Consider the following 22,985-nt stretch of genomic DNA (forward strand, 5'->3'; position numbering starts at 1 on the left):
CACCCCAAAAGCAATCCCCATACCTACCAGCAGTCACCAGCCACCCCTGGCGACCTACTTTCTGTTTCTATAGATCTCCCTCTCCTGGATATTTCATATAATAGAACCAGGCCTCTTTTGCCTCCTTCTCCTTTCCCCTTCTCTCTCTCTGACTCCCTGCAAAGTCAGGCCCCTAGAATGCTAGGATGGCCTGGAGGGCGGGACTGGATCTGTCTGAAACAGGTTTTCTTTTCTTGTTTTCTCTGCCTTGCTAGCTCATCTGCCTTTTCATTCTCTCCTCTCTTGGTTTAAACCTACTCTCATTTAATCCATTCACAAGTATTGATTGGACACCAGGTACAACTAACTCATAACATATAAAATTGAGTACTTAACATGAGTCAAGAAAGCTGTCCTAATAGCTTTATTTGCTTAAACTCTTTTGATACAGCTGAATAAGCTGGGTATTATTATTATCATCAGTCCCATTTTACAGTTGATTAAACTGAGGCATGGAAAGATTCAGGGACTTACACACAGCGAGTCAGCGCCAGGGCTGGGATATGCGTGGTGTTCCGTGCCGGGAGCAGGAGGTGGGGATGGCAGGCCGGGTGAGCAAAGAAAAGACATGGCTCCTGACTTCAAGGAGTTGGGAGAGGAAATGAATCACACACACATGCGATATTGAAGCAGCAGTGTAAGAGAGCGGTTTTCAAGTGTTAATGTGCCTCAGAATCACCTGGAGGCTTGTGGAAACACAAATTGCCAGCCCCTCCCTCCAGAGTTCCCGGTTGGGTAGGTCCCGGATAGGGCTGGAGAAACTGCACTTCTAACAAGTTTCCAGCTGAGGCCCTTTGTTGCTGCACGCAGGCTTTTCTCTGGTTGCGGTGAGTGGGGGGCTACTCTTCATTGCGGTGCGCGGGCTTCTCATTGCAGTGGCTTCTCTTGTTGCAGAGCATGGGCTCTAGGCGCGCGGGCTTCAGTAGCTGTGGCATGCGGGCTCAGTAGTTGTGGCTCACGGGCTCTAGAGGGCAGGCTCAGTAGGTTGATCTTGCTGGGCCGGGGCCCTCACTGGGAGAACCACTGTCTTCGAGCATAGCTGTCATAGTTGCACCTGTAGCAGCTACAAGTACAAGTATTTAGAAAAAGTATGAGCTTTGGCCTGATGTCGGTGTTGCAGGATGAGTTACCTGAAGATGTTGGCAAAGGAAGAAAAACCTCAGATCAGGAGGATTAGATCTCTTCCCTCTTACATGTCTCCTGTATTTCCCCGCCTCTTGCTCCTTGCATGTCAAGTTCAAGCTGCACCCAAGGCCCTTCACAATATGGCTGCGGCGGGTCTCTCTAGCTTCACAGTCTCGACCTCTTAGCAGCCCCTTTACAGTCTAGCAATTCCAAGTTGCTCTGGGTTCCCAACCTTCCATGGCAGTTCATGCCCTGCTGTTGTTTCCTCTGCCTGAAATGACCTCGCTCATGTCCCCTACTCACTCAAGGCCTCCTGGCTCTACCAGGCTCTGCCACATACTGGCCAAGTGACCTTGAGCAAGTTAGTTACCTTCTATGTGCCTCAGCGTCTTCATCTGTAAATGAAGATAATAATAGGGCTATTGTAAGGATTAAATAAGGTAATACTTATTAACCACTCAGGATAGAGTCTATGCATATTCAAAAATATTAAGTATTTTCACTACTATTATTATTATTATCCATTTTACTAAACCCAGCATAGGCATTACCTCCACCAGAAAGTCTTCCTTGTCATTCTCAGCCCACGCCTACTGATGTTATCAGTGATTCTCTCTCTCTCCTGTACTTCCTCTGCACCTAATACATGCTTCAGTTCAAATTCCTGCTCCGTCACTTGCTGGCTGTGTGATCCTGAGCAAGTCACTTAATCTCTCTGAACCTAGGTTTCCTCATCTGCAAAACGAAGATAATAATAGCACCACAGTATCCATCTCATAGGATTATTGCATATATGAAAGAAGGCAATGCATGAAGCAGCTCGAAGCACAGTGCTCAGCACTTAGTAGAGGCTCAATAAATGTTTGCCAGAGTTATTTTGAGTTGCACAATGGGATTGTGAAAAATGAAGAGATTGTTCCTTCTCGAGGTAAGATTGTGATGCACCACACTGTTGCAAGCTTCCTGCTCAGTCTGTTTCCTCTTCCCCAAATCCCCTTTCCCACATTCCTTCCTGGCTAATATCTCCCCATTCTTCAAGATTCAGCTTTCAGGGTTACCTGTTCCAGAAGGACTTCCCTGAGCCTCCGGATTGAGGTGGGTGCCGCATCTCTGCTTACCCCATCACAGTGCTTATGATAGACTGTGCTTTTTTTGGTCACGCTGTGCGGCTTGCGGGGTATTAGTTCCCCGAGCAGGGATCAAACCCAGGCCCCCGGCAGAGAAAGCTCCGACTCCTCACCACTGGACGGCCAGGGAATTCCTGACCATGCTTTTCTTAAGAGCCAAGCCTGTTCAGCTTCATCTCTGTACCCCCAGCATCTAGCACACCATTTGCAACATAGTATGTGCTCAATGAGTATTTGCACTAAAACAGAGGAGACCCAGCTGTACTGGAACAGCCGTTATTGTTCAAATGTCAATAAGTTGCCAAAGGCAAGTTACCTTTCCTGGAACTGCAGCGTGGAAAACATCCGGGCATTCTTCTGGTGGCAGGAAAGATGGTTCATTTGACCTATGGCATTAAAAAATGGCATTAAACAAAACTGTCCTTTTTCTGCCACTCAAAGCTTGGAGAACGCTGCCATCTAGTGGTGGACTTCAGATATGCTGGAGCATGAGCTCTGCAGTTCCCCCTGGGGGCGTGGAGAAAACCACTGAGGCTGCACCTACACAGAGCACGCTGAATGGCCAATTTCTCTGAATAAGGCAGACATGTGACATGCATTTTCACCCGATATATCTTGTTAATTGAGAAAAATAAAGGTTTGAGTCTCCCAGTTAGTAGTCACGAAGTCCTATGAAGGTGGCTGGTTGCTGATGGGGTAGGGATTTCAGAGTCCAGATGGAACCTCTTTGGTGCTACATTCAGTGTCAGATAATGCACCTTATTTTTTCAAATGGAAGGTATGGTTGGCAAAGAGCTGCTCTCAGGCCTTATGCAATCTGATCGGATGCAAGAAGCAATTAAGGAATAAGACACCATTCAACTTGACTCAGGTCATTTGACTGGCTGTATGAGTGTCAAGCAAACATACCCAGGTATATACACGAGTACTTGCCATCCTCCTGGGGCTCTCTGTACTTTTTCTAGGAACCTTCAAAGAATTTTGGAATAGATTGCCCTTAGAATTGTCCTGAGTCTAACACTAATAAGAAACAGGACAGATAATCTACCACATATCCAGCAAGTGAATGCGCACTGCATTTGAAGTCAAACAGATTTGGGTTCAGGTTGCTGCTCTATCACTTACTACCTGTGTGACCTTGCCAAATTACTTCACCTCTGTGTGTCTCAGTTTCTTCATCTGCAAAATAAAAGTGAAAAATAAGCCTCATCTCACTTGGTTTTTGTGAGGATTAAGTGAAATATACATACAAAGAATTTGAAACAGTGTTGGGCACTTTAGTAAGTGCTTGCATTTTTAACAAATAATTCGCTATCCTGAAAAATGAAACTAGGAAAGTCATGGACAATGTAATGTACTTACTATATACACAATTTTATGTATTTATGTGTGTGTGTGTGGGTGTGTGTGTGTGTGAGAGAGAGAGAGAGAGAGAGAAAGGCCTAATTATAGTGTTAAGGAGAAATGAAAGTGTTTGTAATTAATCCATCTGTAAAGGTTCAGGCCACGCCATGCTAGAAGACCTAAGGAAACAGGCAGGAACTTGCACCTTCGTGTAGAAACCCCATAGGTGTAAATTATGCTACAAATGCAGACCCTTACAGGGCATTGCATTAATGACTCAATTACCATGAGCGGCATTGCTGTCAGCAATTTGATCTTCAAGAATGGTAAAAAAAAAAAACTCTTGGGAGAGTTCTGAACAAAACAAAGTTCAATTTTCTTTCAATTTACATGGTAGTTGTCTTCCTGGAAATTTCAAGCCTATACTAAAACCATGCAAAAAAAATATTTTGTGTTCATGTGTAAAGCAGAGTTATGTTCTAGGCACAGATGATTATGAATAGATTTCTTAAATCTACATGAATAACTGGGTAAGGGGAGGTGGCATTCAAAAGTTGGGCAGAATCCAGGGCATTCTTCACTGTGTGGGACTGTCCAGCAAAGTTGGGGACATCTGGCCTCCGTCCACTAAATGCTAGTAGGGCTCCGCACCTTGTGGAACCAATCTCTACACACTCGCATGCACCCAGAGCACGGAATTTGAGAATCCCTTGCTACAAAGTTTTAAGGGGAAACTGAGTCAGGGCCCTGCTATTCATTACAGGACGAGCCTGGAAGACAAGAATCCAGGGATGGAGACTCAGCGTTGGGTGGGAAATAGAAAAGGGTCTTAAAACTTGTAGATTTGATTGAGTCGTGAGTCTGGATGAAGCATGCACAGGAAAAGGGTGGAGTTGGGGCTCGAGGGGGATGGGGTGGAGGCAGTTATCCAGACACTGCAGATTGGAGAAAGGATGGGAGTCGTGGCCAGGTAGGCAGCCAGGGTCAGAGCCTAAGCCAAAATTAAGGCTCTAGAAAGGCAGCAAATCAGGAAGCATGAAGACTGACGACAACCAGGGTTAAAATAGCAGGCAGAGCAAGGGAAGGGGGTCTGAATACAGGCTGATGGCCTTCCATCCAACTGGTTAAAAGTGCAGACTTGGAGTCAGAGGTACCTGGGTTTAAATCCCGACCCTGCTTACTCATTGCGTGACCTTGGGAAAGTTCCTTCTAGTCTCAGAGGCTCACTCACATTCCCTCGTCGGTAAAGCGAGACAGTGATGAGTGCCTGCTCTCTCCCTGGCATGGTGTGTGCATCATGAATGCCTGCTGTTATGACTACCGTCCCTGCCGACCTGCTCTTCCTTCTGTGCCCACATCTCAGTGAGTGGCCTCACCACCCACCTGCCCAGTCATCCAGGCCAGAAGATGATCTCTTGTAGAAGCCTGGAGATGCTCTTTGACCCCTGTTCCTCCTGCCTCACAATCCCACTGATTTTTCCTTGGAAATTCCTCCTGTATCTGCTGCCTCTCCTCCTTCCCCACTGCCAGGATATCATGGCCAGAGATCATGCCAGTTCAGCCCGTCACCACCCCTCAGCTGTGTTTGGATCCCATCCAGGGAGCTTGGCTACACCTGGAGGAGGGGAGGGACTACCAGTTCTCCTGGGACTCGTCTTGGGTGAAGTCTTGGTGGCTAGGTGGTGATAGGCAGGACATTTATCCAGAATGGGTGGGAATAAATGAAACACAAGGGGGCGCTGTGGGCTAGAACTTAAAAGGGAAGTCGAGTATATTATCAGAAGCATCGACTGGCCGGCAGTGTGGTGATTAAGCCCTCGGACCGTGGCGCAAGTCTTCCTGGGTCTGAATTCTGACTCTGCCGCTTACCAGCTGTTGGACCCCAGGTGAGTTACTTAACCTCTCTGTGCCTCAGTTTCCTCATCGCTAAAACGGAAATAAAAATAGTACCTCTGTCAGAGAGTTCTGATAAAGACAAAATGATTAATTATCTGTAAAGGGCTTAGAATGGTGCCTGGCACATAGTCATCATGAGCAGTATTTGTTAAAATACTTAAAAATGTTAAAGATAGGGTTAAGCACAGGTTCATCAGCTGTTTGAAAAGTTGAGATGTTGTGCAAGCTGCAGGCTGTTATCAGATGCAGGAACTGTCTGGAACAGGTCTGAAACAGTGGAGGTTTTTGGTCACCCTCTTGGATTTGATCAGGGGTGTCGATGACCTGGAAGTTTAAGTTTGCATTGCCTTGGATCCCATGGGAGTGGTTTGTCCCGGAAGCTGCGAAGGGTTCCATATGCTTACGGAACTGACGCTGCAGAGTCCTGGCAGAGCTAGAGTTCTCGATTTTTCTTTCTACAAAGAATATTGAATCCCTTCTGGGGAGCTAGGTGGTCTGGTGCAGCTTGGCCGAAATTCACGCTGGTATGTTTGTAGAGGAAAATGCAAGCAAAATCCTGAGATGTACAGGCTGCAGTTGCCCTGAGGATGGTAGAAGTATGACTTTATAGTCAGGAGAAGCCAGGGATCAAGAAGCGGGGTGACGCTGAGAGGTAAGGTTTGCAAGTGACATTATATCTGGCCAGAACATTTGCACAATGCCATGTGTGGACTTTTACGTGTACCTCAGTGCTTATTCTTTTTCTGAATCACAGAGTGGGTTCACCCATGCTGGGGCTGGCTTAGGCCATGCAAATTGGCTGGGCAGGGCCCACAGAGTTTTCAAAACCCCTTTAGTCTATCAGAAATCTGGAAGTAGTTACCATATGTCCTGGAATTTGCCAGTGTCCGACACACTATGCCTGGGGGGAGGGGTGCTAGGGCTCAGTTGGGGTCCAGAGCAGGATTTGGCTTGGTTACCCCTTTACCAGCACGCCGCACTGGGCTTCCTGACAGGCAGACTCACGACATCAAGGGCACAGGAAAGGTCCACTTCAAAGACCTTATCTGGAATTTCACAATCAGGAAATCTAGAAATGTCACTGGAAGGAAGTTCAGCAAAATCATTTACAGTTTAGTTTTGCTTTTGTTTTGCATTACATATGAGGGAGACGTACATAGAGTCTTTTCAGTGCTTTCAGGCCTCTGAGGGGCCTAACTGGGCCTTGACAACAGGCCCAACAGCTTGGGAGCAGTGACTGTATCAGACTGTATTACAGTTATGGGACCCTTTGGCGCTGAATCCCTTCCTGGCCACTGGCTCCTACAATGGCGCCATCTGGTGGCATATGCCGTGCTGTGGGGAATGAGTTTTAACCTGCTGCAGAGCTGTTCCAGCCTCCCCGTGGAGGGAGGGTGGGCCCCTGCGGCAAAGGCGAGGAGGTGAGGCCTGGCCTCATGGTGTGGTGCTCAGCTCCACAGCTAAGTTTCTGTTCTGCTCTGCCTGCGGTTTAGCAGCCAGACTCGCTCCTTTCATAGCATCCCAGCACCCAGCCTTCCCGCATGGACCCTAGACACAGATACACCCGTCCAATTCCTGGGCCAGAGCCAGACAGAATTCCTAAGAGCTGGGATTTTGACCTTGGGGTGCCACAGAGCCCTTTAGTAGGCCTATGAAGCCGACAGAACCCCCTTTTAGAACCATTTAAAATTTTTATTTTATGGAAGTATAGTTGATTTACAGTGCTGTGTTAGTTTCTACTGTACAGCAAAGTGATTCAGTTATACATATATATACCTTCTTTTTCATATTTTTTTCCATTATGGTTTATCACAAGGTATTGAATATTGTTCCCTGTGCTATACAGTAGCACCGTGTTGTTTATCCATTCCGTATATAATAGTTTGCATCTGCTAATCCCAAACCCCCAATCCATCCCTCTCCCAACCCCCCTCCCCCTTGGCAACCACAAGTCTGTCCTCTATGTCTCTGAGTCTGTTTCTGTTTCGTAGATAACTTCATTTGTGTCATATTTTAGATTCCACATATAAGTGATATCATATGGTATTTGTCCTTCTCTTTCTGACTTACTTCACTTAGTATGATAATCTCTAGGTCCATGCATGTTGCTGCAAATGGCATTATTTCATTCTTTTTTGTGGTTGAGTAGTATTCCATTGTATATATGTACCACATCTTCTTTATCCACTCATCTGTCGATGGACATTTAGGTTGCTTCCATGTCCTGGCTATTGTAAATAGTGCTGCAATGAACATAGGGGTGCATGTATCTTTTTGAATTAGAGTTTTGTCTGGATATATGCTCAGGAATGGGATTGCAGGATCATAATGGCAACTCTATTTTTAGTTTTGTGAGGAACCTCCATACTGTTTTCCATAGTGACTGCACCAATTTACATTCCCACCAGCAATGTAGGAGGGTAGAACCATGTTTTTAAATGCATAAGACAAACTATATAGAAATAAAAAGGAAACCTATTATACTGAAATACAGTTATAAAATATTTAAAAAATGAATTTGTGATATAGCAATATAGGTGCTTTTTTATTACGCATGAAATAACAAGATCTAGTGGCAGGTCTCATTTCCTCCATAATTTCGAAGCAGTGACGAGTATAAACATTACTTGAAGAGATCTGCAGCTGTTGTAACGTGATATGCAACCATCTGTGACTTCCACCGACGACAAAGTCACAGGTACTGCTAATACCACCGCGGGTTGTTGCTTATGTTTATAATGGAAGGAAACGCTACATTGAATTAAAGGAAAATGAAGTTAGAGATTAGGAATGACAAAGATGTGTTTTCTGCATCCAAATTCTCAGATCCTCTCTGTGGATGAACCCCATGTGTGGAGGTCAAGTTAAGAAGCCCTGCATTAGAGCACGCCTGAGCCAGGGGGCGACAGATTGCAGCCCTGGCTAAGCCCTCCTCTCAGTCAGGCTCTTAGAAGAGGGGGATCTGGAAATTCACAGAGTACCCTGAAAGGGAGCTTACCGGTTGCTACAGCAGCGCCCCCTCTCTGCTTCTTACTCGCTCGTGTTCAGGCTCCCACACAAAGCGGGAAAGCTGGGGCAGGGGGCCAGACATTGCTGCAGCTTTACATTCTCTCTTTTTTTTTTTCTGAGATCACTTCCTCTTTTCTCCAGAGGGTGGCGTAGGGGCAGGGTTGAGATCCCTTGGCTGCTGCACCCTGAGGCATCACAACCCACAGAGGAGCAGCTCTGGCCAATCCGCCGCCAACTTAGCTGCCAGAGTGAGCACCTGTCAAGAGAAACCGGCCTTTTCTTCTCCCCAGACAGCAGGTGACAGCTCCGCAAAACACCCCTGAGTTGGAGGCGACTTGTTTGAGTCCCCGCTACACGGGGTTTAGAGACTGAGACTGGCCCACCCAGGAAGAGGGGAACACAACCAGGGTTGAGGTTTGGTCCTGCCGTGCTAGAGGGAGAGTGGGTATTCCTACTGAGACAAGCTGGACCACAAAACCTCGAGGACCAGCCAAGGTGCGTTCCTTTGGAGAACAATAGAGTTGGGGTACTAGAAAGACTCAGTCCCAAACCCAAGTTTAAGGTCCAGAGGTTGCACAAGAAGCCAATCAAAGGATTGAAACGCCAGAAGGCCATAGCCTGGCAGAGCTGGAGTGGAGCAGTCTGCAGAGTAATTACCGTGATGCGATCTGGGTCATGCGGCTGGCCGCTGAGGTTCAGCAGGCATGTCAGCTGGCCTCAAAGGTTTAGCATGAGGGATTCTGGGGGTGCAGGAAAGCTCTCGGGGGTGTCAAACTTGCTGTGACAGGGGATGTTCTAGCCAGGGGACACCAGGAGTGGTGATGTGTGAATTCAACAGTGGTGAGGTCTGAAACTTTAAGACTCTTATTTATGTGCTCCTTCTGCCTAAAGAGGCCGCGTACATTGTGTGTAAGCGTGCCAGCACTGAAGCCACACTGCCCAGCTTTATATCCCAGCTTTGCTTGTTACCAGCTGTGTGATCTTGGGCAAGTTGCTTAAGCTCGCTGTACCTCTGCTTCCTTATCTGTAAAATGGGGATAAAAATAATACCCTTTTTGTCCCCTGGTTATGGTAAGAGTTAAAATTAGGCAATGCAGGTAGAGTGATTAAGGTAGTGCCTGTCACATAGTATAGATTTAATATATATTAGCTGCTATTATTACATGCTGCTAAGAGGCAGTAGGACTCACAGAAAGTTAGGTCCCAGCTCTGCCATGTGTTTTCTGAGTGACTCTGGGCAGATCAAACTATTTATTCTCTCTGAGCCTCAGTTTCCTTATCTGTAAAATGGGAAGAATAATACTACCTAATGTCACAGGGTTGTTGTGAGGATTAAATGAGAGAATATGTATGAAGTGACTGGCACATATGTAAAGCTCACTCGGTATTAACTCTAATTATTGACCCATGGGCAGCAAACAGGTAGATTTGAAGAGTGCCCTCCAAAGTCAGTAGTTGACAAGGAAAAAAATATTGGAAGGCTACATAAGATATTATTGATGGGGGTGTCCTTTAGAGAGAATGAGTAGGGATAAGGGATGGGAGGTAAGAAAGAAGTCCCTACAATTAATTTTCTGCTCTTTTGAACTTTTTGTACTTTTTTTTTACCATGTGTGAATTACAAAATACTAATGGGTTATCAGTAATTATAGGCCATCTATGATCAGTTTATACCTTTTTGTATTAAGGGGGAAAAGTCCAATATCCTGTGATAAACCATTATGGAAAATAATATGAAAAAGTATATATGTATATGCATAACTGAGTCACTTTGCTGTACAGCAGAAATTAACACTACATTGTAAATCAACTATACTTCAGTAAAATTAAAAAAAAAAAAAAAGAGGGAAAAGCCCATGAGTCGGGGTCTTTGGATGGAGCATTTCTTTCTGAAGACTCTGCAGCCGCCTTCTGGCGAACAGTGTGGTGGTGACCAAAGCTGAAGACGTCAGGGTGCAGGGCGCAGGGGGCAAAGGAGGATGTGGCTCGTCTTGGCATGGATGTTGACGACGACCACTGTTTTGTGGCCTGGGAATGGTGTTAATCTGTTAGAACGTCCAAGATAGTAAATCTCAAATTATGAGCCATGGACCAGCTGCAGCAAAATCCCTCGGAGGGGCTGGTTGAACCCCACCCAGGACCCTCTGGATCTCAATGTCTGTGGGTTTGACCTGTATTTATAACTAGCCCTCCAGGCCATTCTGAGGCCCAGTAAATCACGAGAACAGTGATGTAAAAGTTAACAGCGGAAGCCTTTGCTTCAGACAGATGTGAGCTCAAGTCCATTTCAGCCAGTCCTGAGTTGTGTTGAAACCCGCACCCTTCAAATGCATCACTGCCAACTTGCTGCTTGGGCCCCAGGACCCCCTGTTACTTAACCCTGTCCCAACTGCACACACACATACCCCCTTCTGGGCAGAGGAAAGCCTCCTTGGTGTGTGGAGTTGCCCCCTTCTCCCCCTTACTGCACATGTGCAGTTATCATGTGGGCAGCCATTTTCTCTCCTTTCCTCCCCAGGCCCCACTCATGAAATGGCTGCCAATCCTCCTCCCCAAGCATGGTTGCTAGGTGGCTGGAATTCAGTACTGTGACCAATCAGCGGGCTGATACTGTTTACTTGGCTATTGCTTTCTCCAGCTCACGCCCTGGTAGCAACCTCTACCCAAGTGTACACATACACCCGGGTGCAGAAACCTCTCTAGGTCTTAGGGTGGAAGGGGGATAATAGTAGTGCTTAGTTAATGAGATTGTTCTGATTATTACAGGAGGTAACGTATATAAAATGCTTAGCACAGTACCTAGCTTCTAATATTAGATCATGTGCAGGACCCCTTTTCTGGCAAAGTTGTGGTCTTTTATTATCTCCCTAGTCCCTTTCTCTCTCTGGGCCTCAGTCTCCACATCCCTAATGCCATGAGGGGAAGCTAAGTGCATGATCTCTGAGGTTCCTCTCAATCCTGGCTTCCTAGAGTGCTCTATGAGGGATTGGACAAAAGACAACTTTGAGTTGGCCCTGGGGAAGCCACCAAGGTCAGTGTCAGGCAACAGATGCTTCAGAGCAGGGTCTTGAAGGATGAATAGGAGTCTGCCTGTATATACCACTATCAGAGCAGTTCTTGCCCAAGTGACTAAAAGTTGGCAGACCTTGCTTGGGCCTTGAAGCTACTTAGCTACACCCTCCTCCCCGCTACCTCTACCTGCACGATGGCCCTTATTCTCAAAAGCAGTTCTCTCAAAGGCCTTTTCCATGCAAGCTCTCACTAACTGATGTGGATATCCTTTCTCTTTACATCTCCTGGTTATACCTTACAAAGGCAGGTAAAAGCTGTTTCATCAGTCCAGCTAACTGATGACAGGATAAACCAATGGCTTTCAACCTTGACTGTGCATTAGAACCACTTGAGGGCTTGTTCAACACATGGATCCTTGGGCTCCACCTCAGAGCTTATTCAACCAGTATCTTCAGGGACAGAGTCTAGACATCACAAATACCAGGCATCACAAAGTGTGGTTGGTCCATAGAACACCTGCATCGGAACCACCTAGAGTGTTTGCTTAAAGTGGAGATTCCTGGTTGGTCCCCAGACCTACTGAATCCAATTCTCAGGCTTAGGGATGATTATGTGGTTGGACTAGATCAGTGGTTCTCAAAGTGTGTCCCCCGACTCCCCAGCTGCATCATATCACCTGGGAACTTGTCAGAAATGCACATTCTTGGGTCCTAGACCAGACCTACAGAATCAGAAACTTTGGGGGTGGAGCTCAATAATTGGTGTTTTCACAAGACCTCCATGTGACTCTGATGCAGGCTCAAGGTTGAGAGCCACTCTGCTGGGGTGTCACCACTTCCGCATCCCATCGCTTCAATGACACAGTATAATGATTCTGAGCTCTCACGAGTGGCTGCTGGGCATAGAAGTCAGTTACTGCTGCCTCCTGATGAAATTCCAGCAAAGTTAGGTTCACAGCATTTCTGGGAAGATCCCACTCAGGGATTACCTTGAGACAGGATGGTCACTAAGGCAATGAATCATGGGTGAGCCAAGTCAAGGTGTGCAAGGATTATGTGGAGGTGAATAGGCTTCAGACATAGCTGGAGTCAGAGGAAGCCTCATCTCTTCTTCTAGAGATCATGCCGAGGGGTGTCTAAACTGAGAAAATGGACAAGACCCCAAGACCCCCAGGAGATACCTTGTAGCCCCCAAGAATCTGTTATTCCTTTGCTGGTTCAGGAATCTTGCCATTGTACATCTGAGGATGCCATGTCCAGCCTCAACCAGACATGGCTGAGGAATTCATCCTCTTTATTTTCACATATGCATTTTAGAAAATATTGCATAATTATTCATTTTATGCGCCACTTATACTCTCTATCTGCCAAGAACTATACTAAGGGCTTTACGTAGATTATCTGATTAAAATTCTTACATCAGCCCTGTGAGTCATGCAAGAATTGAGGCTCAGGGAAACTTGGCCAAGGTCACAGTGCTACTAAGTGGCAGAGCTGAGATTTGAGAATCGGTTTGTCTGACTCTAAGACTCATGCTCTGAACTATTCATTCAATCATTCATTCATATATTCCTTCACGTGTTTGTTGAACCCCTACTATGGGACAGACATGGTCTAGGTATTGGTTACGCAGAGTCAACATAAGCCAAACGTATAAATCCCTGCTCTCGTGGAATATTCACTCTAGTACAAGAGACAGACAATAAACTAGATAAATAAGTACAGAGTATATAAGATAATTGTAAGTGCCAAAGAAAAAAATTAAGCAGAGGAGTGGTGATATGACATGTTGGGAGATAAAAATAAGGTGGCCAGGAAAGGTTTCACGGAGAAGGTGACATTTAAGCAACGGCCAGAAGGAAGTGACGGAGCAGGCAGGCAGCTACATGGGAGAAGAATATTTAAGCCAGAGGAACAGCACGTACAAAAACTCTGAGGTGCAGGAATACCTGGTGTATTAGAGGAATAGGGAAGTGGACATTGTGACTGCAGCAAAGTGATGCAGGGGAGAGTAATAGGAGATGAAGTCAGGGAGGTAATTGAGGGACCAGATCATAAAGAGCTTCTAGGATTTTGTCTCCTACTCTAAGGGAGACTAAGGGGTGACCTCTGAATTAGGTTATAACAGAATCACACTGGCTTCTGTGTAAGAACAGACTGAAGAGGAGTACAGGCAGAAATAGGGAGAACAATTAGGAAGCTATTGAAATAATTCAGGCAAAAGAGGATAGAGTTAGAAAACAGTCTGGCAGTTTCTCAGAGTTACCATATGACCCAGCAATTCCACTCCTAGGCATATGCCCAAGAGAAATGAAAACATATGTCCACATAAAAACTTATACATGAGTGTTTATAGTAACATTATTCACAATAGTCAAAAAGTAGAAACAACCCCAATCTTATCAACTGATGAATGGATAAACAAAATATGGTATATCCAGCTAATGGAATATTACTCAGGCATTAAAGGAACTTAAGTACTGATTCACTCTATAATATGGAAGAATCTTGAAAACATTTTGCTAAATGAAAGAAGCCAATCACAAAAGACCACACAGTGTAGGACTCTATATGAAATGTCCAAAAGGGCAAATCTATAAAGACAAGAAGTAGATTAGTGGTTGTTTAAAGCTGCAGGGAGCGGGGGAATAGGCAAATATGTGGGTGATAGCTAAGGGTTTCTTTTGGGGCTGATAATATGTTCTAAAATTGATGTTGGTGATGGTTACAAAACACTGTGGGCATACTAAAGAGCATTCAATTGTGTACTTTAAATGGGTAAATTGTATGGTATATGGATTGTATCTCAATAAAGCTGTTTTTTTTTATGATGATGGAGGGTTGGACCATGGTGAAAACAGTAGAGGTGGTGAAAACTATTTGGATTGTGGATATATTTTGAAGGCAAAGCAGACAGGGTTTGCTGACATGCTGGATGTGGGGTGAAAAAGAGAGGAATCAAAGATAAGCCTAAGTGTTTTCACTTGAGCAACTTGAAATGTGAAGTTGCCACGAATTGATATTGGGAAGGTTCTTTGGGATAGAGATGGAGTTCTACTTTGGACATATTAAGTTTGAGATGCTTATTAGATATCCAAGTAAAGAGTTGGGGAGGCAGTTGGAGATATGAGTCTCTTGTTGACAGGAAAGGTCCAGCTGAAGATACAAATTTGAGAGTCAACCGTATAGCAATGGAATTAGAAGCTACTATAATGGATCATCTCACCAAGAGTATGAGCGTAATTATGCCACATTGTCTCCCATGTATTTGGTGGCCCTTCTGAAGCCACTCAGGAACTGCCTAAACCAGGGTCTCATAGAGACCAGATCTTGGGAATATATCAATATGTTCCTGAAGAAACCAATCAATTTCAGTTTCATGGATGATGCCATTCATAAAGTGCGGATATACCATTGGGATACTGCGCATTTCAAAGGGGATCATCAGATAATTTAATTACCTCCAAGAAAGTCTGAAATTCTGCCTTTCATTCATTTCCTCCTTGTTTTAGATGGTATCGTGTGCTCCCCACTAGATTCAGGATTATGAATACCCAACCCCTTAAGTTGATCTGAAACTCTGGGGCTGAGCAAAAAATGTTGTGATCCTCTGTTATCACTGTTTTGATGGTCTAAGCATTCCGGCACCACCTCAGTTTTAGTCTTTTCTTTTTCATAAAAAGTACTAGGATCTGGGGAGGGTAGGTTAGAGAGCCTCATTCATAGGTTTACTTCCAATATTCAGAGACCATAGGTCTGTGGTTGCCTGGATGCTATATTACCTTAGAAAGGCTGGGTATAATGTCTTATCTCCAGACAGAGGGAAGTGCTATAGGAGCTCAGCACGGCTACCCAAGAGATCTCTGGGGAACTGCATTTCTGCCTGGCTAGGTAGACTCTGTGACCACTTTGGGTGACTTCTGTGCATAGTCTGCAACAAAAAGCTGAGGCTGCTGAAGGTCTACAAGTCCTGGACCCATGAGTAACAAGGACTTCCAGCTACGAAAGGCCAGTTGCCAAAAGCAGAGATGTCGGATTAAGGATAGTTCTAGATACTCATTATTCTGTAAACTACATGCTTCTGGAGGAGTGGGACTGAGTCTTAGTCATTTTCATATCTGTGAACTTCCACTCTCTAGGGGTTAGGGTGATCCCAGCATGGGAGTGTTAGCCAAGTGAGCCAGTGTTAGGGCTGGAGTCATGACGAGCAGAGGACACTTCCATCCCTCACCCTGAGATAGTCAGGAACATAAAGGGCCAAAGCAGAGTTCAAATCTATGGAGTGCAGGTCAAGCCAAGGATTTCAATCGCAAAGGGTAAGAACGGAACCCGATCCAAGAAATAGTGTCCAAACTCAGAATGGTACTGACTTGGCAAACTTGAGCCGACTATAATGTCCAACCCAAGTCTCCAGGCAGCACCATCTGGGTCTATGACATCTTCTCTCCAGCCCTTAACCATATGGGGCAGAATACTAGAGCCAATGGTAAATGTATAATATGGAAGAAAATGTATAAGAACTCACCTTCTATTCCAGCAATGTATGGGATGCATTAAGTTCTTCCACTGGAACACAAACCAAGTCTGTCCTGTTCATTAGTGAGGGTTGAAAAATGGGAATCACAATGAGGGTACGTAATGATGCCCAAGGATCACTGAATGTCTTTGCTAGACAAGAAAGGACCAAGAACCTTCCATTATTCAATGTATTTATACCCCCCACCTTGTCAACCCCGTGGACCTATGTAAGTAAATACAAATGACACATTTTGTTAAGGACGCCAACAAAGGATGCTGATATAGGGTACTGAAGAGTGGGATGAGGTAGACCCAGAGGAGGAAGTCATCACTTCTCCTTGGGGATGCCAGCAGCTTCATTGAGTCTTGAACTGAGTTTTCAAAAACAAATAAGTGTCCTACAGGTGGTGGGAGCAATATGAATAAAGGTGAGATGGCACGGCATATGAGGGGACCTGTGAGGAGCTTAGCATGGTTTGAGGGGCTGGAGATGGAGTTCAGATCACATAGCACTGTGTTTGAACTGCAGCTTGTAAACAATTTCTATGTTGTAAAATCAATTTGGTGAGTCATGACCAACATCTTATTAAATGATATGGACTATAATAGAATAGAAAATATAATGCATTGCCTATAGTAAAGGTAAAAAATCTTTTGTGAAAAATTTTACGTTATTTATATACATATTTATAGCAGTGGGTAAAATCTATTTTGTACTGTGGGTCACGGTCAAAATGTTTGAAATCCACTGTCACAGAGGAACTTGTCAACCCTGCTGACATGTTTGGACATTTTCCTGTAGGCCATGGCAAGCTACTGAAGGATTTTAAGCAAGATAATGACATGATCCAATTTGTGTTTCATCAAAAAGTTTAACCACCTTAGATCAAATTAGCCATGGAAAAGGTGTTAGAATCAAATTAAGTACAGATTGACAGCTGATCTTTTCAAAATTAAATGTTCAAGCTAATTTAATCTATGTGTCATAAGGAAGACGCTCCGAATTGTACACATTCCTTTATTTGGAGAGCATACCATGTGTCAGGCATCGTGCTGGGCACCGAAGAGACAATATAATGGGGAACAAAAATCAACACCATTGCCTCAGGACTTCCCTGGTGGCACAGTGGTTAGGAATCTGCCTGCCAGTGCAGGGGACATGGGTTCGAGCCCTGGTCCAGGAAGATCCCACATGCCGCAGAGCAACTAAGCTCGTGCGCCACAACTACTGAGTCTGCACTCTAGAGCCCGTGAGCCACAACTACTGAGCCCACGTGCCACAACTACTGAAGCCTGCGTGCCTAGAGCCCATGCTCTGCAACAAGAGAAGCCACCGCAATGAGAAGCCCGCGCACCGCAACGAAGAGTTAGCCCCCGCTCACTGCAACTAAAGAAAGCCCATGTGCAGCAATGAAGACCCAATGCAGCCAAAAATAAAATATTAATTAATTAATTAATTTAAGAAAAACAACAAAAAACACCATCGCCTCCTTCGCAGAGTTCAATCTAGTAAAAGAGACAGGAAACAAACAAAATCTGAATGAGTGTGGTAAGTGCTACAGGGAGAAGTACAGGGTGGTATGAGAGAGAGGAGTGGAGTTGGGGTACGGGAGAGAATAGTGGTTTAAGCTGGAAGGTCAGGGATAGGCTCTCTGAGGAAGTAATCTTTAAGCTGAGCCCTGAGCCCTTAAGGATGAACAGGAGTGAGAAGTGTGTGGGGAAAGAGGGTCCCAGGAAGAGGACAGCAAGTGCAAAGGCCTGGAGGCAAGAAAAGAGCTTGGCATGTTCAAGAACAAAAAGGAGACCATTGTGGCTGGAGTATCACGATCAAAGAGAAAGAGTAGCACTGGATGAGACGGGAGACACAGGGAGGGCAGGGGAGGCCGCTGTGTGAGCTTTGAAGCAGGTGAAAGGCAGGATAGAACCCGGAAGAATTGGCATGCATTCAGACACTTGTCAGGGCCTTTGGCACAGGCATGCTGGGAGCAGTTAAAGGCACTGATGTGTAAAGAACACCACTCATCCTTTACAGGCTTCTGCTGGGGATGGAATGAGCCATTGCTCCCTCAGAATTTGCCTGCTAGAAAGTTCTAAAGTGTCTGAGAGGATCCAGAGATTAGAATGTGCCTCTGCTAACTGTAAAGGCATGGTGTGTACTGCACAATGCTAGGGGCACCATTCAAGTTCTTTGATGGTTTCTGGGACTTTTACCACTTTCTGGGTGCCAGTTCCTAGAGCTTTTCTTGAACCCAGCACCAGTTGCTTAATAAACTCACCTTTCTCAACTCAGGTTGTTGACCCTTTGCCGGCATGCTAGCAGCAAGGCAAGACTAGCTGGGTATGCATAGAGGAGGTATGCATGAGCTGGAAGACCTTGGACTTGACAACCTCTGTCACCGCAGTTCCAAATAGCAGCCCTCTGGATTCTAGAATAAATGAGTAGAGAGTAGTGGCTGGAAGAGGACCATATGGTACGGTCCATTCAAATGTCCTTCCTTGTGGTTTGGTACTAGTTGGCATTCCCTTTTTATCAATGTTTTACAAAGTGGAGGTTGGGGTTTTTTTGGGGTTTTGTTTTTGTTTTTGTTTTTAGAGCAGTCCTTAGTTCCTACAAGGATCATCTGGCTCCAGTGAGTGTGGAATAGTAGCAGTGGAAACTGTGGTTACTAAGAAAGAGGGTGTTTTAAGGGATGAGCTGCAGTGATTTGAGTGCACCTCTGTTGTGCTGAGGGAAGCCATGTTTCGGTAGGCGGTATGGTGGAAGCGGTATTCCTCTAATACAGTGGTTCTCAACCTGGGGTGAACTTGCCCCCCTGGGGCACATTTGGGAATATCTGAAGGTATTTTTGGTTATCATAAATGGGGGTGTGGGGGTGGGAGGTGCTACTGGCTCCCACAACAAAGGGTTTTCTGGCCCAAATAACAGTAGTGCCTCAGTTGAGAAATCCTTCTCTAAAATCTCATTGATACGCTACATGTGAGTGTCAGTCTGCTGGAATTAGTTCACAAAGTGGTAAAAATGGAGCAGAACCCCCCCCACCAAAACCAGGAACAACTTAGAGGTGCAGCCAGTGATCACATATATGGGCTGAAAAAAATAGAATGACTTACCTGGTACAAGGTGATTGTATGGCTTAGTGTCTTGACCATTTTTTATTGAGGTATAATTGACATACAACATTATATTAGTTTCAGGTGTAGAACATAATGATTCAATATTTGTATTTATTGCAAAATGATCACCACAATATGTCTAGTTAACATCTATTACCACATATATTTACAATTTTTTTCTTGTCATGAGAACTTTTAAGACCCACTCAGCAACTTTCAAATATGCAATACAGTATTATTAACTATAGTTGCCATGCTGTACATTACATCTCCATGACATTTATTTTAGAACTGGAAATTTGTATCTTTGGACCGCCTTCACCCATTTTGTCCACACCCACCCCACCACCTGCCTCTGGCAATCACCAATCTGTTCTCTGTATCTATAAGTTTGGGGTTTTTTGGTTTTTTTTTGGTTCCACATATAAGGGCAGTCATATGGTATTTGTCTTTCTCTGTCTGACTTATTTCACTTAGCATAATGCCCTCAAGGTCCATCCATGTTGTCCTAAATGACAAGATTTTATTCTTTTGTATGGCTGAATAATATTCCATTGTGAATATAAATATATATATATATATATATCATATATTCTTTATCCATTCATCCGTTAATGGACACTAACATAAGTGTAAATAATGCTACAATGAACATGGGGGTGCAAATATCTTTTTGAGTTAGTGTTTTTGTTTTTTTCGAATAAATACCCAGTAATGGAACTGCTGGATCATATTTTGAGGAATCTCCGTACTGCTTTCCATAGTGGCTGCACCAATTTACATTCCCACCAACAGTGCACAAGGGTTCCCTTTTCTCCACACCCTCTCCAGCATTTGTTATTTCTTGTTATGACTGACTCCTTCTCTTATGCTCCACGCTGCAGTGGTCTGAGAGCTCACCAGCATCAGGTGACCATGGTGATCAAACAGCTCTGACTCCAAAAGAAGCCTCCCAGAGAAATAAGTGTAGAAATAGAGGTCACTAAGTCCTTTTGAGACAAGATGGGTGTCACTGCATTGTGAAAGGCTTTTGTCTGTCTAGAGTCAGGTGATGATAAAACTGGACAGGATAATGGAGGTGAATACAAAAGGTCATGACACAGATAAATTCCTCTCCTGTTTGATGAATCTGGTTATCTAGACAGTCATGGTGGAGAAGTAAGGATTGAACCTTTGCTAATACCCAAGTAATCCCAAGGAATAGCTAGATTGTCTCAGGTGTCACATGTCGCTTGACCCCTGAGATCATAGCTGAATAAATCTTGGCTCAGGAATTAGACTTCAGGGCTTTTAAATAAGTACATCTCATGGTTGGTGCAAAGGGAGGGACAATTGAGAATGTCATCTATCTAGACAATAACCTTCTGTCTGGGTAATGGTGTAGAATACTGGTTATTTGTTGATAGAGAGTGACTGGATGTTACAAAGGTCAAAGGGCATGGTAGTGTATTCAGACTAGCTGGGAGATTCTTATAGGCTATTTTCCATTGTCAACTTTCCAAACAAAGATGAGATTATAGGTGACAATATTAGAATCAAGGTAGTCCTGAAAGAGGTAGAGTTTTGAAATATTTTTCTTCAAGAGAGCATTGAATGTCTATATACTAGCAATGAACAATCTGAAAGGAAATTTAAAAAACAATTCCCATTTACAATAACATCAGAAAGAATAAAATACTTAGGAATAAATTTAACCAAATAAGAGTAAGATTTGTACACTGAAAAATATGTAACATTGGTGAAAGAAATTAAAGAAGTCCTAAATAAATGGAAAGACATCATATGTTCATGTATTGGAAGACTTAATATTGTTAAGATGGCAATACTCCCCAAAAGTAATATACAGATTCCATACAATCCCTATCAAAATCCCAACAGTCCTTTTGCAGAATTGGAAAAGCTGATTCTCCATTCACATGGAATGCTCAGGGGTCCCAAATAGCCAAAAAATCTTGAAAAAGAAGAACAAAGTTGGAGGACTCACACTTCTCGATTTCAAACTGATTACAAAGCTATAATAATCAAACCAGTGTGGTACTGGCATAAGGATAGACATATAGATCAATGGAGTAGAATTGAGAGTCTAGAAATAAACTCATACATCTATGGTCAATTGACTTTTTAATATAGGTGTCACAATCATTCAATTTAGAAAGAATAGTCTCCTCAACAAATAGTGCTGGGACAGCTGGATATCCACGTGCAAAACAATGAAGTGGGTCTTTATCTTATACCATATACAAACATTAACTCAAAATGGATCAAAGACCTAAATACAAGAGCTAAGACTATAAAACTCTTAAAAGAAAACATAGGGATAAACATTCATGTCATTAGACTTGGCAATTGTTCTTAGATATGACACCAAAGCACAAAGAATGAAAGAAAAAATAGGTAACCTGGACTTCAAGAAGATGAAAAACTATTGTGCATAAAAGGCAGTAACAACAGAGTGAAAAGACACCTACAGAATGGGAGAAAATATTTGCAAATCATATATCTGATGAGGGTCTTTATCCAGAATATATAAAGCACTCTAACAACTCAAAAGGTAAAAAAGGGAAACAAGCCAATTAAAATAAAAGATGAGCAAAAGATTTGAACAGACATTTCTCCAAAGAAGATAAACAAATGGCCAAGAAACACATGAAAAGATCCCAATAGCATTAGTTATTAGGGAAATGCAAATCATAAGGTACAATGATTTGGGTATACTTTATACCCGCTAGGTGGCTATAATAAAAAAAGTAGAAAACAAGAAGTGCTGGTGAGGATGTGAAAAAATTGGAACCCTCCTTCACTGCTGGTGGGAGTGTAAAATGGTATAGCCGCTGTGGGAAACAGTTTGATGGTTCCTCAATAAATTAACCATGGAATTATCATATGACCTAGTAATTCCACTCCCAAAAGAATTGAAAACAGGTACTCCAAGGAACACTTGTACACAAATCGTCATAGCAACACTATTCACAATAGCCAAAAGGTGGAAACAACCCAGTGTCCATCAACGGATGAATGGATAAACAAATTGTGGTATAAACATACAGTGGAACATTATTAGCTTTGAAAAGAAATGAAATACTGATCCATGCTACACGGATGAACCTTGAAAACATTATCCTAAGTGAAAGAAGCTAGTCACAAAAGACCAAACGTTGTGTGATTCCATTTATGTGAAATATCCAGGGGCTTCCCTGGTGGCGCAGTGGTTAAGAATCTGCCTGCCAATGCAGAGGACACGGGTTCGAGCCCTGGGCCGGGAAGATCCCACATGCCATGGAGCAACTAAGCCCATGCGCCACAACTACTGAGCCCTCGTGCCACAACTACTGAAGCCCATATGCTCCGCAACAAGAGAAGCCACCGTGATGAGAAGCCTGCACACCGCAACAAAGAGTAGCCCCCGCTCACCACAACTAGAGAAAGCCTGCGTGCAGCAACGAAGACCCAATGCAGCCAAAAATAAATAAATAAATACATAAATAAAAAATAAATTCAAAAAAAAAAGAAATATCCAGAATAGGCAAATCCATATAAACAGAAAACAGATTAGTGTTAGCCACGAGCTGAGGGAAAGGGGAATGGAGGGTGATTGCTTTATGGGTGTGGAGTTTCTGTTTGGGGTGATGAAAATGTTCTGGAACTAGATAGTGGTGATAATTGCACAACATTGTGAGTGTACTTAATGCCACTGATTTATACACATTCAAATGGTTACTACCGTAAATTTTGTTATGTGTATTTTACTATGATAACAAATAAAAATAAAAAAGAGAAAGCATTGAGCCTTTTTTTAGTGGGG

The sequence above is a fragment of the Balaenoptera borealis genome (assembly GCF_965194805.1).
Source record: "Balaenoptera borealis genome assembly, chromosome: X".
Classification (NCBI taxonomy): Eukaryota; Metazoa; Chordata; class Mammalia; order Artiodactyla; family Balaenopteridae; genus Balaenoptera; species Balaenoptera borealis.